Genomic DNA, 15,761 nt, shown 5'->3' with positions numbered 1-15,761 from the left:
AATGTCATCCAAAAAGCGTTGGATAAAACAAGACAAATATCCAGAGAGTCTATGTTGATCCCCAGAGAAAAAAGTGGGAAAGACGATAAGCTAAGGGTACCCTTTATTACTCAGTATAATAGGGATGCACACAAAATAAATGATATATTGAACAGCCACAGGTCTATATTGAGAAATGATCCCATTATAGGAACTGCACTGCCCAATAAGGTTCAAATGGTATATAGAAAAGCACCGAATGTAAAGAAATTTGTAGCACCTAGTGCTTTGAGGAGTCCTACTGTAAATAAAAACCCAACGTGGTTACAACCACCGAAAGGGTTCTTTGATTGCAAATTCTGCACTGCTTGCCATTATAGTTGCAAGAATACTAATACCTTTGAATCTAACATCACAAAAAAGGTATATAGTATAAAACAGCATTTAAAACTGTAGGTACAATTTCGTTATTTATCTGATTGAATGTGATTGTGGTCTACAGTATATAGGGAAAACTATAAGACCCCTAAAAACACGCATTTTGGAACATATAGGAAATATTAAACGAAAAATGACCACACATAGTGTTCCAAACCACTTCTTGATGGTACATAATGCGGACCCCAAGGGGTTAAAATTTAAAGCAATCGAACAAGTTATGCCCCATTGGAGAGGAGGAAACAGAAATAAAGCATTGATTAAAAGGGAATCCTTCTGGATGTTCGAACTAAAAACTATATCTCCATCCGGTTTGAATTTAGAATTTGATCTTAAACCTTTCCTGTGATTTTATAATGCACTAACATTTTATCTTTTCATTTTTAGAAATATGCCTCTTGCCCAGCACTTTCCACATATATACCTCCAGTTTAGAGATAATTTCTTTGTAATACCTGTTTTTAACTATTTTAAAGTGTTTTTAGGCAGTGTATTTTATATTCAAAGTTTATACATTTTTTATTGTTAATATTTGCACTGAAGATTAAATAATATATATATATTTTTAACCAAATATATATTTTTAACAAACCTGATGTATTTTAAAACGATTGTATAAATGATTTGTATTTTTAAGAACTGTATACCAAAATGTTATTTGCACAACATATATGAGTTAACTTATAAATTTCATATGTGTGCAATAGAGAGATAGCATTTTGTATAGCTCATTATAGCCACAGGTGTATACTATGAGTTAAAGTAGTATCAGGTGTTTTTCTGACTAATGAGACCCAGAATTAGGGTATATACACCGCCCCCATCCACTGAAACGTCACTCCTGATGAAACCTATGTGGTGAAACGCGTAGAGTGACGTTTTTCTTCAGCGCCGGCCGAAACCCCAGGAAGTGGACGTAGCGGATGACATCACTTCCGGTTGAGTGGAACGCACCGCTGGAACGCACGCCACGAGAGAGGGGAAGAGGAGACATCATCCATCTGGCCAGCGAGATCCAGAGAGATCTAAATGCTTGTTTTTAACTGATACCATGTGAGTGTAACTCCCTTTTTCACTTATCCATTATAAATTGCACAGACGGTCTGCACTATGTCCAGTTGTATCTTTTATTAAGGTCCTTGGGAGTCCACATATCGGGGGGAACATTGAGTTCTGCATCTCCTGTCCACCGAGTGAGCAGCATCTTAAAAGATACCTTTATGTGCCTTATATTCTCTCACGTTTGTGAGTATTAACTATTGAGCCAAGATATTAAATCCAGATCTTAATCTTAACAATATTGCACTATCACGACTTGTATTTCTTTTCACATATTGCGCTTCCCGGACATTTCTTCATACTCCATATCACGAGGATTGACCGAGCAACCTCTACCGGGTCACAGCTGCATCTTACCATTGATTTGTATAAGTATCACTGTTTATATATATATATATACTTTTTTGCATATATTTTGCACCAGTATCACTGTGTATTAACTGATAATTTAGAGCGCCACATTTTGATAAGTTTCCTTTTATTAGCAGTTCATCAGGCAACAGGATACAAAACGAAGACACTGGGCATAGAGCTTGCAATCGTTTATATGGGATTTGGGCTCTATCCCCTAACATTGGGACTCAGGTATTGGATAACAATTACCTGGACCCAATTATCTCTTGCCTGCTAACGTGGGAAGCAGAAGGGTACCTGCACCCAGGCAGTTGGCACATGCGCACATCCCTTCAGTCAGAGTCCCATTTCCCGAACCCCACACTAAAAGGCTGGCATCTCAAAGTCTGCTATTTGGGATTCTGGACCGGGGAACTCTGACCAGAAGTGTGAAGTATGGCAGTTAACGTGAATAGCCATGTCCTGCTCTTTCTCCGCCCTGCATACTTAATCTGGGGGAGTGAGCCTTTGTTCGGAGCTTGCTTCTCAGACAGGCAGGTGCCCTCTGGCCATTAGCATACCTTATGGGCCAGTAACTTTCGCGGGCTTTACAGTAGGAAGAAAAATACAGTAAGCCTATAACAATTTATACATATAAAGATTTTCCGTTCGGTTAATCTGAGAGGGCTGAAAATTGCCATACCCTCATGGCGGAGGCATGACTACCTGGTGGCCAAATTTCACCCTTCCAGCTATCACCAAACCGGAGATAGCAATATTGTTTTTTTTGAACCTCATGTTACACAAACCACATTTCTCCGACATTGAAGTCAATGGCGACAACCACACTTTATTCAGTTAACTCCGTTCAGTTAGCCTGAGAGGGCTGGGAATGTCCATGCAACCATGCCGGAGGTGTGACTACATGGTGTCCAAATCTCAGTCCTCTAGCCCTCACGAACCGGAGATAATGATTTCAGGTTTTATACAAAACCGGCAACATATATTCCCTCATGGCGGCCAATAGCAGCGACCGTAACTATACATATAAAATACCCTCCATTCGGTTAGTCTGAGAGGGCTGGAAACTGCCATGCAATCATGCCGGATGCATGACTACCCGGTGGCCAAATTCCAGCCTTCCAGCTATCACCGAACCGGAGATAGGAATATTAGGTTTTAAACATTTTGTAAACCTAGCATCTTTTTTCCGCCATTGAGTCAATGGCGGCGACCCTCGTGGCAGGCGTGACCCTTTCTTGCAGGCATTGCCTATTGAACCTGGTTGGGGTTGAGTGAGGGTGTCCCCACGAGCTAGGGGCAGAAAGAATTTTATTGCTAGCTGCCCCAGAACCAAAGTTATCAACTTTAATAGGTGTTGAACTTGGCCGTAAACCGAGTTCTCACGGCAATTGAGTGATCAAAGCTCCTTCAAGGAAACAGTAGCGGCACTCGGATGCTGTGGTTTTGGCCGGCTGCCAACACAGCTACATTAGGGCTTACCATGACTCGCTACAGTTACCAGCGGTCATTTCTAGGAATCCTATGTTAACCAATGGCCCCGTTGTTTCCTATGGCGAATTCCTCGAGGTACCTTGGGATGCCACCTAGCAGTCTTTACAGGAACTGCAGCAGTCCTTTAAGCTTCACACAGGAATACATGGGCTCTGTGGCGGTTGCCTGTAACTCGTGGCAAATGGTGGCCACAAGGCGGGAAAGGGAACAAAGGGCCATAAATACTTAGACAGTTAACCTTTACCCTCTCGACCTGATCCCCGTGTATGTGCTTGGTGCAAACACTGAATAGGCGGGAACACATTAAACCAAGGGTAATACCTTATACAAGGGGAATACATTTTGTGCTGAAGCAGGGGAATGCATACAAATTATTACACATAATTACATTAACCCCTCGCCTCCTGGATGGGTGTAGGGGTTGCCAGCTGGGGAGTAACCCCTTTATTACCGGGCTAGCAACACCCCCGTCACACCTCCCCTTCTCAATGGGTGCTTGGCGGCCCATTTCCCCACCCGGGAAATGGGTCACCCTTTGCACCATTGAAGAACACAAGTCCAGAGGGGTTTTCTTTGAGAGCTGAGTTCCTCTGCATTAACATGCTCACTGTCCCTGTTACGTTGAATAGTGAAGTCCAAGTCTTGCAGAGCAGGGCTCCAACGTAACAGTCTCTCCTTCTCCCCTGATACCCTCTGCAACCCACCCAATGAATGGTGGACAGGAGCCACAGTGAAGGGGCCCCCATACAGATATGGCGGTCCTCTGCGCAAAGCCTGGAATGCATCTTCCCAGGCAGGAGACCAGCTAATCAGCTCAGACCGTCGCTTTTTGGTCAAGTCAGTGACGATAGGGGTCACAAATACTCTCCTGTAGGGACCCCAACTGCTTGCCCTGGGACTACCTGCAAATCCTCCTGCAGACCTACTCCTACATACCCCACCATATTCTTCCCTAGGGCAGTCCCCACCCCGAGTGGCATCACTACTATACCACAGAAGCCACTTGGGATACTGACCACTGCTCTCTCCCTCGCCCCCTAGGTCAAGGGAATCCCCAATAACCCTTACTCGGATTCCTAATGCTCAGATGCTTGGCCCCTGCCCCCTCAGCAATGTGGGACATGGAACAAGCACCTGATACCATCTCTCCTTGGGCTGCCAGCAGCCCCCACAGAAGTATGTAACATCCCCCTTCTCAAGCACTGGGGCTACTGAACCAACCCAAGGACCCGGAGATGGGTCACCTACCGCTAGTGCTAGCCTCTCTCCTCCCTCCTTCGCTATGGGTGTTGTCCCTGGCATGTCAGTACAAAGAGCCCTATAATTTCCTTGCATAGCCCTAGCTTCTACCTTCTGCCTGGGACCCAACTTACCCCCTATCTCTACCTGCTCCACAGTACCTCCCTGCCAAGCCTACCCTAGGCCCAGTACCTGCACTCCTTCAGCTCCTCTGGCTGCCTATCTATCCGCAGCCCTCCCTCACTCAGCTTCCCCCTAGGCACTTCTAACCTAGCTACAGGAACTACCTGTGTGGGCACCTCTCCCTGAAGCAGTCTCCCTACCAGCTGCCTTTCCTCCCCGGCTACCACTAGCCCATCCTGCCCTCTCCGAGGCAATTATATCCTAGCAAAGGGACCTACCTGTGCTGACACTTTTCCCTGAAACGTTTCCCTCATTACCGAGGATGAATCCAGGGGTATCTGTGCAGACACAACGCCTTAGCTCCTGGCTGGCAGGTATCCCTCGGGTGGTCTAACTTTGCCATGGCCCCTGATACCTCCAGCTCATAGCAAGGCTGCAACAGGGAGGCTCTAATCTGAGAGACCCCCTGATGCTCCACCGTGGTAATGGGGAAGTCTACCTGTGCTAGCTGCTGTCTTCGGATGCCCGAAGTCCCATACCTGCTAGGCTGGGGTCTGATGGCACTGCATCCCTAAAATGAATACCTAACGCTAGCCACCCACCGGTAAATTCTACAGAGGGGAAACTGGGTATGGTAATAGGGAACAGTAAGTCATTGTCAGTCTGTGATTGGGTCTGGCTTACCTCACTGGTATCCTCAAAGACCTTTGGAAATGTAGGTTCCAATTGCAGGGGAACTGGGGTGGATTCCACTGCGCTCCCTGATGTCAGGCTCCTAGGAATCGCCGCAACTGCAGGCAATTCCACAGTAAACATGCAGGACGCTGGTTCCAGGTCACTACCAAGGCTCACCTCAGCAGTTACCCTGGACAAAACCTCTCCCCCTCAAATCTTCTGGCTGCACCAGAATAACAGCAGCACCCAAATACTGTATGGCAAGCTGCCTGCTTGCCGGTCATCAACGGTAACCCTCCGTGGGTGCCTGCTCATGTCATCTCCAGGCTGCATCTCGACTGATGCACTTGGACATCCTCTGCTCACTGCTGCTGACATGGGGGAGACAAGGGCAGGTTCTCCGTGGGACGTCCCTCTGTGGGTTGTTTCCACGGCTGGGCATGCATCCTCTGTGGGGGTCAGCCAGACACAGGGGAATGCATACAAATTATTACACATAATTACATTAACCCCTCACCTCCTGGATGGGTGTAGGGGTAGCCAGCTGGGGAGTAACCCCTTTATTACCGGGCTAGCAACCCCCCATCACACCCCTCTCACCGCCTTCTCACTAACTTCATGACAAATTTTTCTAGCGAGAGGAATTTGGGAGAAAATCGCCATTCTAGAGCCTCGATACCTAATTGAGGTGACTAGAATTGCACAAATTTCAGAACTGGTGATAAGGGGCTTATCACGACACACCTGGTGATGTGTTTTGGACGAGGGCCAAAAATGGCAATTAATGCTTCTTGCCGCTCACTTATCAAGACTTTCTGAATCTCTGTAGCTATTTTTGGCCGATAATTGCTTAAAAGCCTCGATAAGTGGGTTATGAAGGCTATTAGAATAGGTCTCTTAGTCATTTGAACAGGCCTCTATCAGATACTGACAGGCACTCAAATAAATTGATAGACCACATCATGGTGGCAACAAGAAACTCTATTTACATTTTCTGAAAGATTTGTACACATATAGTGAGAAAATAATTCTCACTCAAGAGTCCCTATAACTTGCACTCTAAGTACATATATTATTAGAGGAGATATAATGATCTCCGAGAATATATTTATTCCCATATAGAGAATACTATTATGATATAATTATTTATAGGGATTATTTAAGCGATTTTTAAACTGGCACCACAACGGTGGCGTCACACGTCAGAGAAGCTGCGGATATCGGTGTATAAGGTTTGTATGTTTATGCGATTGAGGCAGTGTGCCGGTTGTACTGTAAAGACGCTATAATATTGGGCTGCTGATCTGGTTACATTTAGCAAGAAATTGATGTACCTACATGTAGGAGGACGTGCGCAGAGGTATGCAAGGTAGACTTGTTAAGGTGAAATTAAATAAGGCTTTTATTGCGCCTGTTCCTTTAACATAAGAAAAAACATCCACACATATTCAAAAAAAGGGGTCAAACAACGCTTCTGTTCCACTTGGGAGTATTTCTAGTGAAACCAATGCAGTCCACAACTCCCTTTAGATAAGCATGTCTCCCAGCCCCAAACATATATCTTGATATGTGCAGATACTGAATACCAAAAATCTTATAAAGGAAAGTCTTATCTGTTTCTTGTAGTTGGAGGGAAAGTCTTCTCTGTTCCTGGGTTGCTGCCTTTTTCCTCAGGCTATGTCAGCATTCAGGTTTAGACGTTCTTTCCCCTGTGTCTTGCAGGCAGCGTGCTGTTTCTTCTGTCAGGCTTCAAGACATCTGTCCCTATGGTCAGTCCCACAACTTGTGAGACTCAGGAACAATCTCACTTCCTGTCTCAAAGACAGGCTTTTCTAAGAAACCTAATCAGGCAGGTGGTGTTGGTTAATTGACTACCAGCAGTTAACCACCACACTGCTGGATTAGAAGCACATTTCCTGAACAGGGATAATTCCCCTGTTACATACCTCCCCTGTTTGTGGAAGCTCGGGCTTGCCACGGCCAAAGCCCATCCTTCCACTCTCATTCTAGATATCTCTGTGACTTGAATGAGAGTGGATGGAGGAAGAGAACCCCCAGTCCCGCTGGGATTGGAGCCCTTTCTCCAGTTTATTTGTGTCTCCTCCCGAAGATGCTTGAGATCAGCACTCAGTCGCTCGAGGAGGACTTTTTCTAAGTATAGTCTTTTTGCTACGTGCGTGGTCATGAGATGTCCCTCGCGTTGGATGCTCATCTTATTGTAGGCAGACTGTAGTGCAGCAGTTGCAGACCGTTTAAAAACAGCCCTTTGAGTTTTCCGCTCTTGAAGCTGTCTTTCTACACTTTCCCACTCAATGGAGTTGCTAGGTCAGCCTCTATGGGATTAAGTTGCAATTCCACATCCACTTCCAGAGAATGTCCCATCTTTTCAGCTTCATCAGCTAAGGATTCTTCTGGTTTTGATTCAGCACGTGTACCTTCTTTTATTGCCTGTTGGGTGGCTGAAGGTTTTGCTAGTGCTTGTTTAGGTGGTTCAAATTTTGCAACCTTGTTTTTCAGACAAGCGGTATTCCCAGCTCTCACTGTACCCTTGTCTTCATGGGTTTTTGTGGCTGTGGGATACTGACGCTTAGTCAGGGTCAATACTTGTCCTTGTAGAACTGTAACCTCATCCGCGAGAGATCCCTGTTTTTTGAGTGCATCTTGCAAGTCTCTTCTCAGGGAATTTATCTGCACACTTTGCTTTCTCTGAGCTTGCTTCCACATTTTCATTGCATTGTGAAGCACTATGAATTTCTTTGCTCGGGCCACAGTTACTTGTCCCAGTTTCTGGACCTTCTTGTGCTCCCTTTTGTGCCGAGTCACCTGGGTTCTAAGCTTGGCCTCTAGCGATGCTTTGGTCATGCTCAGGGTAGCCTTCAGTTTCTCATGCTGCTTTGCGGGGACATACTGGGTAATCAGACGTTCCTACAGCAGCCCTTGAATTTCTTTAACAGCCTGCAGATTGTCTTCCTGCAGAGTTCGCTGCTTCTCCTTGGCCTTCTGGAGTTGTGTACGCAGATCTTGCAGTTGGTTCTGCAGTCGGTGCTCTGCTTCAAACTTCTCACCTTCCAAAAGTCTATTTATTTCTTTAAGCTCGTGCAGCTTATCATTCTTTTCCTTGACGTCGTCTGTCAAATTAAAATTTTCTTCCTTCAGTTTTAAGTTTTCTCTTTTTAATTTTCTTATTTTTCAGTCTCTGTACTATTCAGGGCCTCCTTGCAGTCCTACTTCCATTTACGCACATCTGCATTGAGATTGACAGTCTCCTGGCGTGAGACTTCCTTCTCTAGGTTGAGGGTCTGAAGCTCCTTCTGAGAGACTTTGAGATCTGTATTAAGATTGACAATAGTTTTCTTTGCAATGTCCAGCTCCTCAGTGAGACTGTTAAGTTCCTTTGTGGAGACTTCCAGGTCTGTGCGGCAGCTGTTGGTCTCATGATGTGAGGCATCCAGTGCTCTGCTGAGTGTATGAGCCTCTTTCTGAGATACGTCATCCTCTGTCCGGACACTGTTGACCTCCTGTTGTGAGGCATTCAGCTCTACGCGAAGAGTATGAACTTCTTGCTGAAAGACTGTCATCTATTCAGTGCCTCCTCATACTTCCGCTTCAGCTTAGCCATCATTTTATCAGATTGCCTCTGCTTTTCATCCATGGCGGAAATAGTAGCGTTTGCAGTATCTAGCTCAGTCTTGAGATTGTCCAATTCTGTCCTGGCCGAAGAGTACATTTCGAGCACATATTCCTGTAGCTTCACGTTATTTTTCTGTAGCTCTATGTAACCATCTTTCTTTTGTTTCAATTGTTCACGGAGCATATCCCAGTCATGCCTGGCATTTTTCAGGGCATCTTCAGGGCTGGTCAAGGGATCGACACTCACTGGTTCCGGCTCCGCTTCCCTGGGATGGTTGGTTGAGGGTTCCTCACTTTTGGCACCGGACAGACACTTCTTTGGGGAACACGACTTCTGCCTTGGGCCCTCTGGATATTCGGTTGTCCGGGGGACAAATTCTCCATTTTCTCTAGGCTGCAGGGAAACTCGGTCCCCCTTTTTCTCCACAGGATCTGCGGACGTGTCTGTTCCTTCCACGGTAAGTGAAGAACCGCTTTTCTTTTTCCACCTTTTTGTTTTGGATGACTCCGTCCCATCAGGAATACTGGGGTCTCCTTCTTTATTTGACACTTCAGCGGCTTCATTGTATACGCCAGGCTTTTCCGTGGGGTAGGGTTCATTACTGGAACGCTGCATCTTGTCCTCCATTTTGGGGCTATCAGGTGTAATTTTTTCCTGACCTCAGGAGGTGCTATTGCAGATGTTGCCACTGTATTTGCTAGAACCCCTAATTTTGGTAGTCCTACAGGTGGGCATATTTTGCTTGTAGAGGTCGTAGCTCTCACAGGCATCTTTGTAGACTTTTTCTTTTTCTTGGGTAAGTTTTACAATATCAGCAGTACTGTGCATGCATTCTCTCTCATTAGGTATACGGGATGTGCAGTTGCTAGGTAAAAACTTCTATTTTCTTTACACCATTTACTTGCTAGGTGCAATCCCTCCGCTTCAGCCAAATAATGTGGTTTTCTGCTTGAGTGCAATAATTTTCAGTCTCAACTTTGGGTATTATGGCATTCACTCTTCACACTTTGGGATACCTAAACACAGCTCAGCAATTCCTTTTTCCCCAGTAGGGCGATTTTACCCTCAGCACTTATTTACTGAAAATTCCCCTGCTTCAGCACAGTCTTGCATCAATTTTCACACTTTTCTGCATATACTCCATTCACAGCTGGAAGTCCTATGCGGTGTGGCAGCCTTTACTTGCAGAATCAGTACCGCTCGTGGGTCACAATCTGTATTCACTGCTTCAGCGAAACATTTGAAAACAACAAACACCTATCCCTTTTAAGGGCTAACTTACTTCTTGAACCCTGACTACGACTGGAAGGCAAAACCCCTATTTCAATGACCATATTACACTTTATTGTGATAGGCAAATAAGGTTTACCTGCTTCCGCACAGTCTCTCTCTCTCTCCTCTTGGAATCGGGGAAAAGAGTTCATCTGTGGTTTTGTGGGTTTCAGTGCATTGTAGATTTCCTGCCTGGGTGTGTATCCCTTTAACTCTGGTCTCTGCTGCATGAGATCTTTGTTTATGTTGCTCAGGCTGTTTGTAGGCAAAAAGCACAAAAAAAATTTCACAGGCAATCTCCGGGGCCCCTTTTAACTTCACGGCTATCTCAATCCCACTTCTGACACCATATGTAGGAGGACGAGCAGCGGTTTGCAAGGGAGACTGGTTAAGGTGAAATAAATAAGGCTTTTATTGCACCTGTTCCTTTAACATAAGAATAAAAATCTAACATATTTTTTTAAAAAAGGGGTCAAACAACGCTTCTGTTCCACTTGGGAGTATTTCTAGTGAAACCTATGCAGTCCACAACTCCCTTTAGATAAGCATGTCTCCCAGCCCCAAACATATATCTTGATATGTGCAGATATACTAAAAGTCTTATAAAGGAAAGTCCTATATGTTTCTTGTAGTTGGAGGGAAAGTCTTCTCTGTTCCTGGGTTGCTGCCTTTTTCCTCAGGCTATGTCAGCATTCAGGTTTAAAGGTTCTTTCCCCTGTGTCTTGCAGGCAGCATTCAGGTTTAAAGGTTCTTTCCCCTGTGTCTTGCAGGCAGCATTCTGTTTCTTCTGGCAGGCTTCAAGACATCTGTCCCTATGGTCAGTCCCACAACGTGTGAGACTCAGGAACAATCTCACTTCCTGTCTCAAAGACAGGCTTTTCTAAGAAACCTAATAAGGCAGGTGGTGTTGGTTAATTGACTACCAGCAGTTAACCACCACACTGCTGGATTAGAGGCACATTTCCTGAACAGGGGTAACTCCCCTGTTACTCTACACCTATATACTATTTGGTTGTAGTGCTACTGTACCGATCGTGCATATCATTAGTGGCAGTACTAAGGACTTAGGCATGCAGCGGTCTCTTAGGGATGTGTGTGCTGTTTTATATGGAGCTTACTGTGATAGCAATAACCCTTAACAAATGGTGCTATATTGAACTGGTTACACTAACCGGTTACTGTTATTATCTCAGCTGATTAGTGTCCTAATCCATAAGAGCTTGGGGACCTTATTGTCAAAACTATTGTGGCTGATAATCATTTTTCAACCAATATTGCTAAGGGACTCACTGTGAATTCGTTGTCTCTAAAGAACATTGGAGTATTTACAGCAAGCATATATTGGTGAAAAAAAGCTGTGTGTGCTGTGCACGCGCATAGTAAGTGAAACTTCTTTGACTTTTGTCACAGAAATTGTATTTGTATTGGTAATGTTTTAATTAAAAATCAAAATACAATTTCATTGACAAAACGCAAATAAATTTGACTTATAATGCGTGTGCTCGGCACACATCCCCTGTATTAGCTATTTGCACTAAGTGTGAATTCCTTGTGTGTATGTGTGTCAGTCAGTGTATGTATGTGTGTCAGTGTGTGTGTGTGTATATATGTGTGTCAGTCAGTGTGTGTGTGTGTGTGTGTGTGTGTGTGTGTGTGTGTGTGTGTGTGTGTGTGTGTGTGTGTGTGTGTGTGTGTGTGTGTGTGTGTGTGTGTGTGTGTGTGTGTCAGTCAGTGTGTGTGTGTGTATGTGTGTCAGTCAGTGTGTATGTGTGTCAGTCAGTGTGTGTGTGTGTATGTGTGTCAGTGTGTGTGTGTGTGTGTGTGTGTGTGTGTGTGTGTGTGTGTGTGTGTCAGTCAATGTGTGTATATGTGTCAGTCAGTGTGTGTGTGTGTGTGTTTGTGTGTGTGTGTGTCAGTCAGTGTGTGTGTGGGTGTATGTGTGTCAGTCAGTGTGTGTGTATGTGTGTCAGTCAGTGTGTATGTGTGTCAGTCAGTGTGTGTGTGTGTGTGTGTCAGTCAATGTGTGTATATGTGTCAGTCAGTGTGTGTGTGTGTGTGTGTTTGTGTGTGTGTGTGTGTCAGTCAGTGTGTGTGTGGGTGTATGTGTGTCAGTCAGTGTGGGTGTATGTGTGTCAGTCATTGTGTGTATGTGTGTCAGTCAGTGTGTGTATAGGAGTCAGTCAGTGTGTGTGTGTGTGTGAGTCAGTCAGTGTGGGTCAGTCAGTGTGGGTCAGTCAGTGTGGTCAGTCAGTGTGGGTCAGTCAGTGTGGGTCAGTCAGTGTGTCAGTTAGTGTGTGTATGTGAGTCAGTGTGTGTGTGGGGGGGTGGTGGGGGGTGTGTGTGTGTGTGGGTTGTGTGTTTGTGTGTGGGGGGGGTGTGTGGGGGGGTGTGTGTGGGGATGTGGTGTGTGGGGTGTGTGTGTGTGGGGGGTGTGTGTGGGGGGGTGTAGAGATGTGGTGTGCGGGGGGGGGGGTGTGTGGGGGTGGGGGTGTGTGGGGGTGTGGGGGTGGGGGTGGGGGCGTGGGTGGGTCAGTCAGTGTGTGTGGGGGCGTGGGTGGGTCAGTCAGTGTGTGTGGAGGCGTGGGTGGGTCAGTCAGTGTGTGTGGGGGTGTGGGTGGGTCAGTCAGTGTGTGTGTGGCCGTGGGTGGGTCAGTCAGTGTGTGGGGGCATGGGTGGGTCAGTCAGTGTGTGTGGGGGCATGGGTGGGCCAGTCAGTGTGTGTGGGGGTGTGGGTGGGTCAGTCAGTGTGTGTGGGGGCGTGGGTGGGTCAGTCAGTGTGTGTGGGGGCGTGAGTGGGTCAGTCAGTGTGTGTGGGGGCGTGGTTGGGTCAGTCAGTGTGTGGGGGTGTGGGTGGGTCAGTCAGTGTGTGGGGGTGTGGGTGGGTCAGTCAGTGTGTGTGGGGGTGTGGGTGGGCCAGTCAGTGTGTGTGGGTGGGTCAGTCAGTGTGTGTGGGGGCGTGGGTGGGTCAGTCAGTGTGTGTGGGGGCGTGGGTGGGTCAGTCAGTGTGTGTGGGGGCGTGGGTGGTTCAGTCAGTGTGTGTGGGGGTGTGGGTGGGTCAGTCAGTGTGTGTGGGGGCGTGGGTGGGTCAGTCAATGTGTGTAGGGGTGTGGGTGGGTCAGTCAGTTTGTATGTGTCCAGCTGCAGCCAGGGGCGGGGTGTAACATTGCGCACCACCTCTCTTCCCCCCCCCTTACGCAAATTCTGCACACCCACACCACCCACACCCCCCCAGAGCGCAAATTCTGCACACCCCCCGAGCCCCTGTGCCATGGGGGTTGCGCCAGGGGGCCCGCGAACGCCCGCGTCAGTGGAGGGTTGAATGGTGCCGCTGCCAATGGGCGTTAGGAGCGTGTGGGTGGAACGACGCCACTGCCAGCCGCTTCTGTGCATATGTGGCGTCCGTCAGCAGCGCCATCACAACTGCGCATGCGCGGCATGGCAGCGGTCGTGAAACAGTTAGGCGGGCCGTTAGGAGCGGCGGCGGCTATTGCCGCCGCATATGTCAGCAGCCGGGTGGGGGTGGGGGGTGTGTGTGGTTGTGTGAATGGGGGTGCGGCGGCGATTAGGAGCGGCGCCGGAGGCTGTCGCCGCCGCCGCCGCTGTATGTGACAGAGGACGTGTGAGCGGAGTGGCGTCCATTACATGACGTCACTTCTGTTTCACATTTCACCATCTATCCCGTTTTGTTCTACCAGGACTAGGTGCCACGAAAGAAGTTTCACTTCAAAAAGAGAAAAAGTGTTTACAGTGCTAATGCTAAGGTGAGATATATAACAATAATATTATTACAGTGATTACTAAAAAAACTTTACTTGTAAAGTGAGGCTGCCTAGGCAAAAAATGACCAACAAAAATCAACAAGAACATAACAACTAAACACAACCGGCGCCTCTAATAAAATGACTTAGTGAATATATTGACCAAGTGTAGAGTCCAGTCACGGATACCAAACAGTCCTGAGGGAGCTCTTGAATGAAGTCTCAAAGTAAAGACAGACAAAAACGACAAGAAAGACAAAGAAAAAAATCATAGTGTAACCATAAAATATGACCATAAAAATTCAAACACATAAAAAGAATAACTAAATGGTTATTACAATTTAATAAAATATGGCAAAAAAATTATATAAAATGACAAACAATTGTCCGTTGAGCTTGGGACACAGATGAAACAGTAGGAGTAAAATTGAAATCCTACTTACAGCAAAGCTGATAATGTTAAGCCCATAGAACAGATCTCCTTCCTCCCCAGATGGGGAAACCTCCACAGGGAACACCACACAAGTCCTCTGGAGCTCCGTGCTACTGGGACAAACACCACCGCCGTGATCACAGACCCGCTGGTCATGCAGCTCGCTAATGACATCACCGGCAGCGCCGATCCACGAAGAGGTCCTGGAAGCTAGTGAGGCTCCTGAGACTCAGAGGCAAAGAGTCTTAGCTGATAATAGCTCTAGGGAGGGGATGAGTTCAAGTCCACAGGCTAGATAGGACCACCCTACGTGTTTCGTGACGCTAAGGTGTTAACTGTTAGACTAACTGTTTGGACTGTTAGACTGGATTCTACACTTGGTCAATATATTCACTAAGTCATTTTATTAGAGGCGCCGGTTGTGTTTAGTTGTTAGGCATATATTGGTAGTTCTTTCAGCAGACACATCGTTACCATAGAGGCTCCGTATACCAGGACATTGTATCTGCTATGAGAATAGTATAGCAATGAGACACACCCTGTTATAATTGACATACTCTCTAGACCTATCTATTTGGCTTACAGTGACAGTAGCATTCTAAAGTACTATCAACCACATAATCATCAGATTAGAGTCATAGACCTTTATTACACTTTGTAGGTTGATGGTATATCAGTGCACATATTTTGCCATATGTCCCACATACTAATACTATAATGTGTGTTTGATAAAAAAAAAACTGGTGGCAGGTTCTGAGGTTGCTATCTATACTGTTTAGCCTTATAGCAGTGTGAATATTACACCTAAAAGATAATACTGTTGCATTAAACTACAGACAGCTAATCACGGGTACTATTATCTCTGAGGAGGTTAAGTACACTAGTGGCGCTGCAGAGAGAGTTATACTACAACCTTATTGTATATACATCACCAATCTGGAATCAGCTTCTCCACGGGGGATTTTTAATCACATTGTAAATAGTAAAACACAGTTACGACGAATTTTTGTGGAATAAAACTTTATTGTTTTTTGTATTTTCAGTGGTTTATAAGAGAATAATTATATCATACTAGTATTCTCTATGTGGGAATAAATATATTCTCGGAGATCATTATATTTCGTCTAATAATAAATGTACTTAGAGTGCAAGTTATAGGGACTCTTGAATGAGAATTCTTTTCTCACTATATGTGTACAAATGTTTATAGGTTTGACCCTTTGCACCAGCGTTTAAACTAATAATTACCTGTTTTGGCACATGGGATAGAGCAGTCAATCTACTTGTTTAGTTGAACACTCTCTGA

The sequence above is a fragment of the Ascaphus truei genome, chromosome 3, assembly GCF_040206685.1.
Source record: "Ascaphus truei isolate aAscTru1 chromosome 3, aAscTru1.hap1, whole genome shotgun sequence".
In the NCBI taxonomy this organism is placed as follows: domain Eukaryota; kingdom Metazoa; phylum Chordata; class Amphibia; order Anura; family Ascaphidae; genus Ascaphus; species Ascaphus truei.
This window is presented reverse-complemented; position numbering follows the sequence as displayed.